This window comes from Schistocerca nitens, chromosome 3 (genome assembly GCF_023898315.1).
Source record: "Schistocerca nitens isolate TAMUIC-IGC-003100 chromosome 3, iqSchNite1.1, whole genome shotgun sequence".
Classification (NCBI taxonomy): domain Eukaryota; kingdom Metazoa; phylum Arthropoda; class Insecta; order Orthoptera; family Acrididae; genus Schistocerca; species Schistocerca nitens.
Window position 1 is genome coordinate 339,967,972 of NC_064616.1, and position 16,863 is coordinate 339,984,834.

Sequence of the window (16,863 nt, forward strand, 5' to 3'; positions counted from 1 at the left end):
CGCAAATCAGACTCAATTAAAGTAATTTAGAAACGTTACGTGCAAGATGAACTACGACGAACGGACTTCCTCGCGTGCTTCATCGCCTTGCGTCACCATCAACTATAATGATGAATGATGCAGAGTTGAGTTAAGTGACTGAGATAGATATACCTCGGCGCCAGTGACGGTCGTCTGCGAGTGTAACATGGACTAAGAGGTTAGGAAGCAGCAGAGTGTACCAGTCCTTGCCATGCAACACTAGACGTGGTACTGTGGGAAGGAAAAGTGGCATTCGCAGTTCATTTTGAAAATAAATCTTTCGACTTCAATGGTATGTATTCCAGAAGCAAGGACATCGATTTTCAGCGTACCTTAGAGATTTATTTTACCAGAAAAATTTTACCCTGTGTATTTGTAAAGTCCTTTTGTAAATAAGAAAGTTCATCTCTCGACTGATTAAGCTGTGAACTATTCTCATCACGTTACCTCTGGAGAAGGGATTCACTCCAGTAGCTGCAGCTACAGGCTCCAGTACTGTGCCTCGGGAACTTAACCCGTAAGGCGATTATAGCAGGCGGAGGTTGAGAGACAGTACAGGGGATTACAACTTAGAGCACGTATCTGTCTACGTTCAGACAGGATACTTACTACAAGCTTGAGTTATGTTAAAATCATGTAGTTCACATGCCACAAAAGGGTCTGATGTACAGGGAGAATAGGCAGTCGATAGCTCCCGCTGAATATCTGCGATGAATTGCGTTTGCACAGAAGCAACTGCTCAAGAGTGCAGATATCGATGGCAGGATAGTATCGTTAATTTAGAGAGAAGTTGATCAAAACATATAGCCAATTTTCAGTAAACATGGAACAGAGTGTAAAGGCCTTGTGTCGACACCCCGGCGATGGTAGGGATTGCGGGACCATCACGTCGTACTCCCAGCTAGGTAGTTAAGTGCGGGCTTGCCCTGGCACCAAGGAGCTTAGTCTGCAGATAGTGGTTCGTGTTCTAGTGGTGACTGACGCGTCTGTGTCATCGGCACGGCGCTAAGCAGTTCAGGGTCGGTGTCACATAAGTGTCCAGTTGTTCGAATGGTAATGGGCTGGTTCTGGCTAGCTTAAACGCTGCTGCTGCTCTCTGTTTTTGTAGAGGTCATGGCATTACTGTTTCACGCCCAATTATCTGGTATGAAGCGTGACCGACTGTCCCCATCGGCGACGGGTCTGGCGGTAGTTCTTCCTGGTGATCGGCTTGCTTTCGTCGCATGGAAGGACTTTGAGACGGAAGAGGTATTGCTCCACTCAGCAAGAGGGTCGCTGATCGGTGCTTCGTCGACTCCAGTAAGGCCTAATTCCTGTCCTGTCGTTACATCACCGTTCAAAGACATGCTTTAAATTTTTCGCTTTACAATTTCTCCCCTCTCTGGAAAAATCCACATTTTGATTTTACTCAGACATAGACAGTGTCTTGGTTACTGTTATTGACACTTCAGTTTTCCACCTCCATTCATGGTAAAATTTCGTCCTTTGCGTTATTATTGTTTTATGTCCGGTTTTACTAGCACTTAGCTCTACGCAGAGCTCTTGGTTCATGATTTAGTTTGTCCTTCGTCAAACTGCTTCTTTTTCTTTCCATATGACTCGTTCATCCCGTAAGCTGAAGTTTAGTAGCGATGGGATTTGGGCTACTTTCCGCTTGAACTGGTGATATACGATTCGTATTACAGCGAAAATCACACAGGCAGCTAAATTTGAGGTTCCCATAGCCACTAGGCACTGCTGATGTTCATTAAGGTACGTTTTTATGTCATCTGAAAGCTGTTCCTTTGATATGCGGCATTCTGCGCTACTAGCATGTCACCTAGGAAGATTAGCAGAGTCGTGTCTCATACGTCGTTCAGGTAAGTTAAGTTTTCTCCTGGTATAATTTCAAAGAGTATGTCGAGTACATAAATCAAGCTATATGTTATGATCAGGATGGTAGCGCCTGTAGTGGTGATGGGTTATTGGGTCACACTGGGTTCCATAGATTAACTAACCCTGACCTGATTGTTCTGTTCGCTATGCGCCACCTTTCTTGTACCGTACAAATAATGGCTGTTAAGTTTTCTAACGCATGTATACCTACTCTTCGAAAAAATTCCACTTTGAATGTAATTATTTCTTTCAAGCAATCTGTCGTAGATTTTTGGAGGTGAAACGAGGCAAACTGTATGTACAGTCAGTAACAGAATTCGTGTGACCCCTCGCATTATCGTTATGCTCAACCGCACAGATTTGATGTCTCTTACACAGCATAGTGCAGGAGACAAATATTGCAGCTGATTAACTTATCTCTTATTTTTATTGATTGTGTTCAATAAAGTAATGAAGAAAGGCTATTTAGTACTAATACAAATTAATTACCACTTACAATCATAACGTTATGAAATATGTCTTTTGTAATAACACGAAGTATCTCAAATTACCTAGCAGAATTACGCAGGCGCGGGCCGCGTGTGGCGCGGTTGCGTTAGTCAACTCATCGAGAGCCTTCTAATAAACACGCCGCCGCGTAACCGGCGGATTCAGCAGCGGCCTGCACTATTTAAGGGCATCAGAGGTGGGCGTCGGCATTCGGTTCGACCGATTGGGCGTTCGGTCGCTGTCACGTCGTCGTCATCAGTGACGCTGTCCCCGAGGACCGGCCGGCGGGGGGCGTTTCCCGCTGCTGCATCGGCGGCTCCCGGCGTCGTGACGAGCCGCCGCGTCTGCGAGCTGGGCCGCGCCTCGTGCCGCTAACCTCCTACCGCCTGCACAGCCGCTGACCGAGCGCGACGTCGCGTTCCCCGGACTGCGCGCATCAGCAAGTCTCCACCACGACACGAGCGATGGGGCTGAGCTACCGGAAAATACACTCCTGGAAATGGAAAAAAGAACACATTGACACCGGTGTGTCAGACCCACCATACTTGCTCCGGACACTGCGAGAGGGCTGTACAAGCAATGATCACACGCACGGCACAGCGGACACACCAGGAACCGCGGTGTTGGCCGTCGAATGGCGCTAGCTGCGCTGCATTTGTGCACCGCCGCCGTCAGTGTCAGCCAGTTTGCCGTGGCATACGGAGCTCCATCGCAGTCTTTAACACTGGTAGCATGCCGCGACAGCGTGGACGTGAACCGTATGTGCAGTTGACGGACTTTGAGCGAGGGCGTATAGTGGGCATGCGGGAGGCCGGGTGGACGTACCGCCGAATTGCTCAACACGTGGGGCGTGAGGTCTCCACAGTACATCGATGTTGTCGCCAGTGGTCGGCGGAAGGTGCACGTGCCCGTCGACCTGGGACCGGACCGCAGCGACGCACGGATGCACGCCAAGACCGTAGGATCCTACGCAGTGCCGTAGGGGACCGCACCGCCACTTCCCAGCAAATTAGGGACACTGTTGCTCCTGGGGTATCGGCGAGGACCATTCGCAACCGTCTCCATGAAGCTGGGCTACGGTCCCGCACACCGTTAGGCCGTCTTCCACTCACGCCCCAACATCGTGCAGCCCGCCTCCAGTGGTGTCGCGACAGGCGTGAATGGAGGGACGAATGGAGACGTGTCGTCTTCAGCGATGAGAGTCGCTTCTGCCTTGGTGCCAATGATGGTCGTATGCGTGTTTGGCGCCGTGCAGGTGAGCGCCACAATCAGGACTGCATACGACCGAGGCACACAGGGCCAACACCCGGCATCATGGTGTGGGGAGCGATCTCCTACACTGGCCGTACACCACTGGTGATCGTCGAGGGGACACTGAATAGTGCACGGTACATCCAAACCGTCATCGAACCCATCGTTCTACCATTCCTAGACCGGCAAGGGAACTTGCTGTTCCAACAGGACAATGCACGTCCGCATGTATCCCGTGCCACCCAACGTGCTCTAGAAGGTGTAAGTCAACTACCCTGGCCAGCAAGATCTCCGGATCTGTCCCCCATTGAGCATGTTTGGGACTGGATGAAGCGTCGTCTCACGCGGTCTGCACGTCCAGCACGAACGCTGGTCCAACTGAGGCGCCAGGTGGAAATGGCATGGCAAGCCGTTCCACAGGACTACATCCAGCATCTCTACGATCGTCTCCATGGGAGAATAGCAGCCTGCATTGCTGCGAAAGGTGGATATACACTGTACTAGTGCCGACATTTTGCATGCTCTGTTGCCTGTGTCTATGTGCCTGTGGTTCTGTCAGTGTGATCATGTGATGTATCTGACCCCAGGACTGTGTCAATAAAGTTTCCCCTTCCTGGGACAATGAATTCACGGTGTTCTTATTTCAATTTCCAGGAGTGTATATTGGAAGAGCCAACAATAAACAGGAAGGTTGCCGAAAACACCCACCTTCTTCTACGCAGCCACGCAATACAACCCCGACCACGTCACCCGCTCCGGTCGTCCTATTACACAAGAGATACTGAAGTAGCGTTACAGGAATGACTTACACGAAAGTATGCAAACGGAGCAATAAATGTTGGTACACAAGAGATCCAGTTAACAAATCATTAAATTCCGTAATTAAGACAATGCAATTGACAGAAGCAGGAAAATCAGGAGTTAATACGTGTGCAACTGTATAACGTATTCATCTTTAAATGTAGAATGTACATAATCAAGGCAGTAACGAAAAGTACGGAGCAGAAGTTGTGTTAAGATTTATTCGGTGACTGTCGATTTGACTGATAGTACGTCTTTGACAGAAGAGGTGGAAATCGGGTCTCAAGGGACATCAGAATCGAAAATTAGCGAAGATTTACCCTCGATACACCAACATTTTTACCACTGAGCTAGCACAAATGTGTAGCAGAAATCGGTCCCTCGTTATCGCAGGGGTGACTGAGACAGAGAAATCTGAACCTACCGGGCGCAGTAAGGCGCGAAGCTGTTGAAACCAGCTTCCAAAACTCACAGACAATAATTTGCTACCTCTGTGTCATCCCTTAAAGAGAATCGTCACGAATATTTAATTTAGATGATAAGAAAATATAGAGTAAATTTACCGGGGTAATTCTGAGCCGCTGCGGAAAGTAAACCGATGACCACGTGGTTGCCAACCATTTTCTACAGTGTTGAAAATTCTCAGGGACGACATGTTGAATATGTTTGCTCAGCTGATGTATTGTTTGAGGTGGCTGGCACTGGGAAAGCTCGCCTTTCAAGGGTGAGGAGGCGCCGGTTGCCACCGTATTGAACGAGAGCAGAAATACTTAATATGGACCAGTTACTTTTAATCGGACATCTGTAACTATGATTTGGGTCTAAAGCGTAGCTACAAATATTATCAAGATTTACCGAATGCAATACGAACAACATACACACACTGAGGTGACAGAAGTCATGGACTACCTCCTAATACCGTTTCGGACTTCATTTTGCATGGCGTAGTGCTGCAACTCAACGTGGCATGTCCTCAACTATTCGTTGGAAATCCAATGCAGATATATTGAGCCATGCTGCTTCTATAGCTGTCCATAATTGCGAAACAGTTACCAGTGCAGGATTTTGTGCACGATTTGACCTATCGATTATGTTCCATAAATGTTTGAAGGAATTCATATCGAGTGACCTGGGTGGCTAAATTATTCCTTTGAATTGTCCAGAATGTTCTTCAAACCAATCACGAACAGTTATGTCGCGGGGACGTGGTGCATTGTCACGCATAGAAATCCCAACGTTCTTTGGAAACATGAGTTCCGTGACTGACTGCATATGGTTTCCAAGTAGCTGAACATAACCATTTCCAGTCGATGATCGGTTCAGTTGCACAAGGCGACACAGTCCATTTCATGCACACACAGGCCACACCATTATGGAGCCACCACCAGCTTGGTCAGTGTCTTGTTGACACCTTGGGTCCATGGCTTCGTATGGTCTGCGCCACACTCGAACCCTATCATCAGCACTTACCAACTAAAATCGGGACTCATTTGACCAGACAACGATTTTCCATTCATCTACGGTCCAATCGATATGGTCACCAGCCCAGGAGAGGCGCTGTAGGCGATGTTGTGCTGTTAGTAAAGGCACTCGCGTCGGACTTATGCTGCCACATCCCACTAACGACACATTTCACCACACTGTCCTAACGGATACGTTATTCATACGTCCAACATTGATTTCTGCAGTTATTTCACGTAGTGTTGCTTGTCTGTTAGCACTGACAACTCTACAGAAACGCCGCTGCTCTTGTCGTTAAGTGAAGTGTCCATGGTTAGATGAAATGTCGGAAATGTGGTATTCTCGGCACACTTTTAACATTGTTGGTTTCGGAATATTGAATATGCTAATGATTTCCCAAATGGAATGTCCCATGCGTCTAGTTCCATCTACCATTTCGGATTCAAAGTCGGTTCATTCCTGTCGAGGGGCCATAACCACACCTGGCTACACACGACAGCTCCGCCAATGCACTGCTCTTTTATACCTTGTGTACACGATACTATCGCCATCCATATATGTGCATATCGCTGTCAAAATGGTTCAAATGGCTCTGAGCACTATGGGACTTAACTTCTTAGGTCATCAGTCCCATAGAACTTAGAACTACTTAAACCTAACTAACCTAAGGACATCACACACACCCATGCCCGAGGCAGGATTCGAACCTGCGACCGTAGCGGTCTCGCGCTTCCAGACTGTAGCGCCTATAACCGCTCGGCCACTCCGGCCGGCATATATCGCTGTCCCATGACTTTTGTCACCACAGTGTAAAGAGCAGGTGTATTATTCCGGTGGACTTCCTATTCAGTATCTGCCACAGATATATTTTTTTCTGCATAAAGTAAACAACAAACTAAAAATCTCATTGTGTGGAAGCAATTCGCATTTTTAGCGTCGCCAGGCACTGCCAACAGTATGAGTAAATAACATTTATTTTTACACTTTATGGGGCGATGAAAATGTTTATCTTTGAGGGCGTTGCCACAGCTGTTATGCAATATAGTGCGACTCCGATGAGGGTATATAAGCAAAGGCATCAACCAAGAGAGTAGTGTGTCATCAGTGTCTTTCGTCGTAGGTGCGTTAGTTGCGGAAACGTCCAACGTTCTCTTATCCTGTTCTTGACTGCCTAAAGACAAACCCCGCTAGGCACTCGTTGGAGAATGAAGATCGTTTCTGGGGCAGCATGCCTGGCGAAGGCCTCCTTTGTGGAATAGTGCACCATGTTCCGTGCTTGCCGTGATTCGACACTAGACGTCGGTATATTTTGGAGGCCAACTCAAATAGGTGACACTCGAACCCCCACCCTAAGGTCCTGATCTCACTCCATGCGATTACCACGCCTTGAGTCCATTAAAAAGGGGCACGAAGAGTCGAAGATTCCTGTCGGGTGAAGATGCGCAGCAGACACTTCTTCTCGCAGCTGGACACGGCTTTTTACAAAATGGATATCTTCAACCTGGTCCATAGGTGGAATAACTGCTTCAGTGTTAATGGGGGTTTTGCCTGATTGGTGTACAGATTCTGCACTAACGGCCTTCGAACGGAAACTTTGATCATCCCTTATATATCCATAAAAACATTTTCTCTCATGAATGCTTTTATTGGCTCCAGCTTTAACACATAATAACAAAACTGAAAACAAACATAACGCTGATTATCAAACGTGAACAAGCAGACAGAAATTTTTCAAACTGCAAATTACTTATAGTTTTAAATCACAGAAGTACAACATGCAAGGATATCTTCCGCAGTGACGGAGAAATAGTATCAACAGCCGCATAGCGTATTAAACAAATGAATGACTGTGATGTAAGTTCGATTCCAGTTTCTAATAATATGAAAGGAGAAGCAGTTCATGTGAGAATGTGAAATTAGCAACAAAATGTGGCGACAATAATATCTCCAATATGTTATTCATAAGCAAAACTACCATTCACACCATAAAAACCAAAGGAACAAGATGTCGTCTATGAGTAATGAATGTGATGAAACGGCCGGTGACGCTTTGTCAATAAAACTGACAAGTATCTCATGAATGAGGTTTCAATAGTCAGACAACTTAAGTCAGAGAGGAGCCAAAGCAAAAGGAAGTGGTTGCCCTTCGTGGGATAGAGTTTCTATGCATTACCTCGCAGTTAAGGCATTTACCTCATATTTTATTTCGTTCTTGCTTAACACTAACGATCCCTCTAGGCTAATGCAACATTCAAGTGCAATTGATAAACAGATTGCTGTGTTAAATGACATTTCGTTCTTGCTTAACACTAACGATCCCTCTAGGCTAATGCAACATTCAAGTGCAATTGAGAAACAGACTGCTGTGTTAAATGACATAATATATATGGCCGAATGTGACTCAGTGGGCAACGCTAATTGTAATTTCATTTCATCTTGGAGACTGCTGGGAAGGCCTAATAACGCTTTTAACCTCCGAAAGACGTTCGGGTCTATTTAGATCCACAACGTTTGTCCATAATTGAAGTATATTCCGTAAGGGAAAAAAAACTATTTTCGAGCATTAGTTTTGCATTCACATAAAAAGTTGTGTCGACCTTTTTAGCCCCTCCGTATTATAACCCTCGTTATTACAGAAAATTTTGACAATATTTGATTTTTCGACAACTGAACGCATATATTTGTAGTAAGATGGGCATCAAGAAGTAGAGTAATAGTTGTTTAGAACAAATGAATATCCAATTCTGTGGAAATGAGGAAGGAAAACCTCAGGTCATTGTTTCTTACTGTAACGAAATCAGTCTGTAAAGTGATTCACTTCTACTCAGGTCACTTGTTTCTACCTTTATAATTAACACATTTTTTTATTTTTTTATTAAGAGTTTGCAAGTAGATGAAACTGTAGACACACTGCTGAACATATCGGCTAATGAAGAAGTAGTTTCGGAGGATGAAGATCATGTTTCGAAACGCAGGCCTTTATCTTCACTAGAAGACACGGATGATCACCACAACAGCAAATAGAATGTCGTGCAATTCTGATTTCAATCGGTAAATAAAGTGAATAGAAGACAAAACCCTTACCTCAACTGAAATGGCATGCAGGATGTAATAGAGTTCACATCATTCCAGGACCAACAAGAAATGACACTTCTTGCATTAATACAAATACTCTGCTTTCTAATTGTTCCTTCCTCAGTTAATTGTAAGTGTTACACTCACCTATTCAAATTCTGAAGAAAGGCGTTTATGTAGACATAAGTGGGAAAATTAAATGTTCCTAACATATATGTTCAAGCAGATCTGTCGTTATTAGCATGAGCTTATAAGCTACTAGCTAGTCTGCTGAAAGTTCACTGGATGAATATAAAGTTCACCCAACTTTCAGAACTACAATGTCACCAAAACCCTTCAAAAAGGTATCAAGGGTTATTCGATTTGACGACCGTGAGGCAAGACTACGAACCTGTGAACAAGATAAGTTAGCACCTATCTGCATATACATATACACACATACTTCGCAAAGCTTCGTACGCTGCATGGCGGAGGGTACGTTATACCACTACCATAGTTATTTCCACTCCTGTTACATCTACAAATAGAGCGAGAGAAAAACGACTGTCTAAAAGCCTCTGGTACGAGCCCTAATTTCGAGCATTTTATCTTCACCGTCCTTGGGATAAATGTATGTTGGCTGTAGCATAATTATTCTACAGTCGGCCTCAAATGCCGGTTCCCTAAATCTACGCAACAATGCCTTGCGGAAAGAGCATTGGCTTCCATACAGGGATTCCCATTTGAGTTCACGAAGCATCCGCGTAATACCTGCGTGCTGATCGAACTTTCAGGTAAAAAATCTAGCATACTACTTGTGAATTGCTTCGGTCTTCCATTAATCTGACATGTTGGGGATCCCAAACACTCAGTCAATACTCAATAACTGTTCGGACTAGCGTCCTGTACACCGTCTCCTATGTGGATAAGCCACACTTTCCCAAAATTCTCCTGTTCTTTTGGGAGAAATTGGTAGAGATATTACTCATGTTATATCGTCAAACCATTCAACGCATAAAATTCGCAGCACCACGAGCAAATTCTGAAGGTTCATATCCCACAGTCACGATTATAGCGTGAATGTCATTAGAAAAAACAGTCTCGTTAACGTTGATAAATATATTGCGATCTGCTGGTAACTGCACGGCAGGCCAAGCATAGCAAAAGATTTTCTCGATAGCTGGAGCTTGCAACTGATTACGGATCCAGTCATTAATTTTATTAATTTCATCATATCTAGTTGTGGTTTCCGTTTGCTGTGCTATGAGAATGGGTGAATGTAATTCTTCACCTGTAAGTTAAAGTATACCCTCGAGGGTAAAAAGAAGTGCATACAATTTGGCGGAATTACTTTTAATAAACACGTTGATATTCCGATTTCATCGACAACCAGTGCATCGTAAAAGGATGGCTACCTTTACCACCCACCACGGCCTACGAGTCAATAATGTACACAAACGGATCCATTTGTATGTAAGGTCACAAAACGTTGTCCAGGCAATGATGATCGAATTCCAACGTCTTGTGGGACTCGAGCACCACATTTGCCACTGTTTTCTTGGAAACAAACAGAAACTGTTCGTATCAGGTTTCTGGAAGCTGGGAAATGGATGAGTGTAGAAGCTCACAAGTAAAAACAATACAGCTGTCGAGATAGACGACCCAAGTGGCAAGCTCGGTATGAACTCGAGAAGAATATAAAACGATCGATTTCCTTGCACAATATGCTTTTCTGATTTGAAACCATATGTTATTTGCAGCTTTTGAAATTTCTTTTTGCATGTTCACGTTTTGTAATCAGTGTTATGTTGTCTTATCTATTGTGTTATATGTGTTAGAGGTTGTGCCAATAAAAGAAGACATAAGGAAAAATCTCTTCAAGTATATGATATTAAAATGAACGTTATTTACTCATAAGGTTAATAGTGTTTGGTGATACTAAAAAAGTGAATCGCTTCCGGTGAATGGGATTTTTAATTTGCAGTTCACTTAAGCCAGAAATGAAGTGAATCGCTTCCGGTGAATGGGATTTATAATTTGCAGTTTACTTAAGACAGAAAAGCAAAAATAGCTGTGAGAGATACCGAAAGGAGAGCTACCTAAATAATTTCCCCATTTCTTTATTTACGAGCGGCATTCGGTGTATCTGGGTATTGTTTGTAACTAGATTGTATGCCCAAATCATAATTACAGAAATCAAAATAAAACTCACAGACCGTCACTAGGAGGAGGGGGACACATGTGTTTAACGTCCCTACGACAACGAGGTCATTAGAGACGGAGTACAAGCTCGGATTATGGAAGGATGGAGAAGCAAAGCGGCAGCGTCCTTTCGAAGAAATTATCCTGGCATTTTCCCTAAGCTATTTATGGAAATAATGGAAAACCTATGTCAGAATGGCTGGACGTAAGATTGAATGCGACTACAGTGCGCTAACCTTTGCGCTACCTCTCCTATACTAGGTACTTCTGCTACCATTCAACTTAGTGGCAGCTGATGCCTACACGGCTTTAAAGCGTGAGCTTCCCCATTATTAGCCAGCTCAAGCAACACATCGGATGAACAAACGTATTCTGCCTGTGGCTTCTGTAATGGAGAACTGGCACACAATATGGTTGACAACTAGGTGTCTATCGATTTGAACACAACAGATTGAACGTAAGAGACAAATTAATCAGCAGCAAAATAACTTCCCATACCATCTAAAACAGTCTGACAGTGCTCAGGTAGTTTTCCGACTTCAGACCTGTAGACAATACTAATGTGATGGTAGCAGTTCGTCTCCTTGCATGTTATTTTGTGTAAGAGACAGTCAAGCTGTGCGGTTGACCATAATCAGAACGCGAAGGATCTCGCAGAATCTGTCACCGACTGTGTCTGTTTGGTATATTACAAGGTGACTGGCCCAACTCGGCAATGTAGTCATTCCTGCATGGACGTCAGTGAGTGCGATTGTATGTCTGGTGCCACCAGTAGTATACAATTAACTATACAAATTTTTGTGTAGCTATCCACGCCTTGGAGTGTGCATAAGGTGTCTAACACTCAAATCTACAGTCCTTACAAGGTTACGGTATTCGAATATGACTTCCTAATTGGTTGCCCACCTGCGTGCTCGTAACAGTGGCTGTACAGTAGTATAGTGATAGTTCTTTCGTCACTACTGATAGTAGTTCTAATTGTGTACATAATTCTGATTTTCATTTTCCATAATCCGTCCAGGAACTGGTCCATCGGCAACGGTGTTTGTGTTAAATAGGTCAGCGTGTAACAAGGCACCCTGTAGGTTTTTGGTCTCTATGCATCCATCAGTAACACTATCGGCAAGTTTGTTGCGTAATTCTGTAATAATTAACTTGAGTGTCTAAGTACTGATACCCTTCCTGCATATCGTTGAACCCCATTTGGTTACGTATTATGAGTTTTAATTTGGCAGACGTCTCTTCTAACATCAGAATTTAGTTCTCTGCAGACTAATCTTAGGTCGCACTTATGATCTGATGTTATCACAACAAACTGTCATGTAAATAAGACACCACCTGTTACAGGACTATCTTGAGGCCTTTCATCGCCCTGAAACGGTATAGACTTATTATGACGAAGATTCTCGTGTTCTTTCCCTTTCGTCCAGAGCTTGGCACTGGAACTGTTTCTTCTCGTTCCGCGGTAGAACAAAGTGCTCTAAAGGTAGGGGAAATTCAGTTGATAGGCTATTATTAGTCTTGTGGCCCAAGTGTATTAGTTGGAATAACTGCAGAACTGTCTTGTTGTTCTTGCCTAAAACACCCTTTCTCGCCCTTTTACTCAGACTATCCCCTCCCCTCTTCTGAAGATGCTGACGACAGTAGAGGTAGCACATATATGGTTACTTTGAAAGGGTGAATATTTCTGACATGAACTGTCATGGGAAGAGTTGGAACTTGCAATTTACGGCATCTATTGAAGTCATTTCTGTCTCCTAAGAGGGCCGATCAAAAAATTTTGGTTTTTCTTTTGGTACACATGGCTTGGTCTTAACGCACCGACAACATGATTTTTAGGCAACACTGCTTTCTTATTATGGGTTCTCTCTTGTCGCCCTAAAACTTTGGTGTTCACTTTCTTCTCCTGCCACTAAATATTTTTTTCCTCTTATAGAGAAATTTTTTGCTGACAAAATGTTACTTCCTGGGAGAGGCTTACAAAACTCAAAGGGCGAAGGCATCCTCTGCCCAAAAACCATCTTGTAAGGGGACAGCCCTGTGCTGTCTTAAATTTTGGAATTATAAGCTCTTGTGGCATATGCAAGTAGAGTATCCCAGTCATTATGATGATAGTTAATGTGGTAGTTTACCATGTTGGCAATTGTAAAGCGGATCCTCTCCATCTGACCGTTTAAATATGGTGCAGAACACTCCTCTGAAGAGTCTTAACTGCCTCATTAAACAAGACATAAAATTTGTTCCTTGGTTGGTAATTATTGTTTCAGATGTTCTGAATTTTAGTATTCACTGGTTCACCATTACATGTGCTATTGTCTCTTGTATGGCCATAATAGAGATTAAGTGAGAAAAATGCTCGATAATTTCCATTGTGTAAAGATTTTCTGCTGATGTTCGTGCAAATCGCCTAAGAATATCTATAACAATCACTGAAATGGTTTATCTGACTTGAATAACGTTTGTAACAATTTTTTGGAATACAATTTTGGATGTAATGATTGACTTCCTGTCTGAGTGTTACCCACCAATAATTTTCTATTACTTTTCATTCCATTGCCCTTTGACCAGTGTGTTCTGCTGCAATAGAATCATGGACCTACTTCACTGACCCGTTTCGTAACTTCTCAGGTACTACTTTGCATAGCCTACACTTCGTCGTTCTGCACAGCAGTTCGTCTTCCATGCTGAATTGTCGCTGCCTGGCAAACCACAAACAATCAGGTTCATTGCCCAGCGCTTCCTTCCATTCATACTTGTTTGTAACAGCGAAACCCATGGTGAGTACTTTGTTACTCAGACAGTCTGTGCCGACCGTTGTGGCCGAGCGGTTCTAGGCGCGTCAGTCCGGAACCGCGCTGCTGCTACGGTCGTAGGTTCGAATCCTGCCTCGGGCATGGATGTGTGTGCTATCCTTAGGTTAGTTGGGTTTAAGTAGTTCTAAGTCTAAGGGACTGACGACCTCAGATGTTAAGTCCCATAGTGCTCAGAGCCATTTTAACAGTCTGTGTGCGAGTTTCTGGCTGAAGCATCAAGCTCATGGTAGCACAACATCCATGTAATTAACCTATAGTTGGATCTAGATACCTTAATAAACCATTTTAGTGTTGCATACTCGGTCATTAGTTTAAATTGCCGTCCATATACAGGGTGAGTCACCTAACGTTACCGCTGGATATATTTCGTAAACCACATCAAATACTGACGAATCGATTCCACAGACCGAACGTGAGGAGAGGGGCTGGTGTAATTGTTTAATACAAACCATACAAAAATGCACGGAAGTATGTTTTTTAACACAAACCTACGTTATTTTAAATGGAACCCCGTTAGTTTTGTTAGCACATCTGAACATATACATACATACGTAATCAGTGCCGTTTGTTGCATTGTAAAATGTTAATTACATCCGGAGATATTGTAACCTAAAGTTGACGCTTGAAACCTCCGACGTTCAGTTGCGTGTTGTAACAAACACGGGCCACGGTCGGCGAGCAGCATCTGCAGGGACATGTCTACAATGACGACTGTGTTTACGAGTGTGGCTGTAATGCACTGTTGTGGTTTGGTCTAGCTGTCGCAGTGTCCGCATGTAGCGCTTGCTGCTATTGTTATTCTGCATTCGTCTCCGCACGCAGACCAACTGTAGTACACCGTGTTAGCAGACGTCTGTGATAGTGTTGTAGGAACTGTGACCGTGGTGTATTCGAACTCTGAAAAGGCGGAGATGATACTCATCTATGGCGAGTGTCGACGAAATGCAGCTGAAGCCTGCAGGGTGTATGCAGAACGGTACCCGGACAGAGAGCATCCAACGTGCCGAACATTGCAAAACATCTACCGCCAACTGTATGCAACAAGTATGGTCGTAGCACGCAAACGGGTCCGTAACAGGCCCGTCACAGGAGAAGCGGGTGCAGTTGGTGTGTTAGCTGCTGTTGCCATGAACCCACACATGAGTACACGGGACATTGCAAGAGCCGGTGGACTGAGTCAAAGTAGTGTCATGCGCATACTGCATCGTCACCGCTTTCACCCGTTTCATGTGTCGCTACATCAACAACTACATGGTGATGACTTTAATCATCGAGTGAAATTCTGTCAATGTGCATTAACAGAAAATGCGTTGCACTTCTACCTGTTTACCGATAAAGCGGGTTTCACAAATCACGTGGCAGTGAATCTACGGAACATGCATTACTGGTCCGTTGACAATCCTCGCTGGCTCAGACAGGTAGAACGACAGCGACCGTGGACTGTAAATGTATGGTGCGGAATCATTGGCGACCACCTTATTGGTCCTCACTTCACTGCACGGGCCCAAACAGCTGCAACATACATCGCGTTTCTACAGAATGATCTGCCAACGTTGCTCGAAAATGCCCCACTGGAAACGCGTCGACGTATGTGGTATCAGCATGATGGTGCACCTGCACATTCCGCAATTAACACTAGGCTGACCCTTGACAGGATGTTCGACGGGCGTTTCATAGGACGTGGAGGACGCATAAATTGGCCAGCCCGTTCTCCTAATCTTACGCCTCTGGACTTCTTTCTGTCGGGTACGTGAAAGGAGAATGTGTACCGTGATGTGCCTACAACCCCAGAGGATATGAAACAACGTATTGTGGCAGCCTGCGGCGACATTACACCAGATGTACTGCGGCGTGTACGACATTCATTACCCCAGAGATTGCAATTGTGTGCAGCAAATGATGGCCACCACATTGAACATCTATTGGCCTGACATGTCGGGACACACTCTATTCCACTCCGTAATTGAAAACGGAAATCACGTGTGTACGTGTACCTCACCCCTAATGGTAATGTACATGTGCGTCAGTGAAAAAGACCAATAAAAAGGTGTTAGCATGTGGACGTAATGTGCTGTTCCAGTCTCTTCTGTACCTAAGGTCCATCACCGTTCCCTTTGGATCCCTACGTAATTCGGTGCTCTCCGATACACATGATCGAACAGCGGAGGAGTGGTACTCAAGCGTCAACTTTAGGTTACAATATCTCCGGATGTAATTAACATTTTACAATGCAACAAACGGCACTGATTACGAATGTGTTTATATATTCAGATGTGCTAACAAAACTAACGGGGTTCCATTAAAAAAAACGTAGGTTTGTGTTAAAAAAACATACTTCCGTGCAATTTTTTATGGTTTGTATTAACCAATTACACTAGCCCATCTCCTCACGTTCGGTCTGTGGAATCGATTCGTCAGTATCTGATGTGGTTTACGAAATACATCCAGCGGTAATGTTAGGTGACTCACCCTGTATATAACCTCGGAAATAAGTTATTCGGAATATTAATACCGGTCTTTCTTTCTCAGTTGTCAACTAATTCTTTCCCACCCTATTAAGCTGCCTGGATGCATACCTTATGAGGTGTTCCTGCGCATCGGTTGCCAGACTCAAAGTGCAAGTTGAGACAAAATTGGTGGAGTCGCGACACTATAAACTGTTTCCAGTAATCTGGAAGGCCAGAACTGGCCACGACGTTAACAAACCTTTTAAATTAAGAAATGCTGCTTCATACCATAGTGACCAATGAAACTTTATTCCTTTCCATATCAACTGAATGACTGGTTTTCCAATGTCATCAGATTTTGGAACAAATTTTCGCTAATAACTGGTTAGTCCCAGATATTATTGCAGTTCTTTTACTGTAATGGGTGTTGGAAAATTTTTATGGCTCAC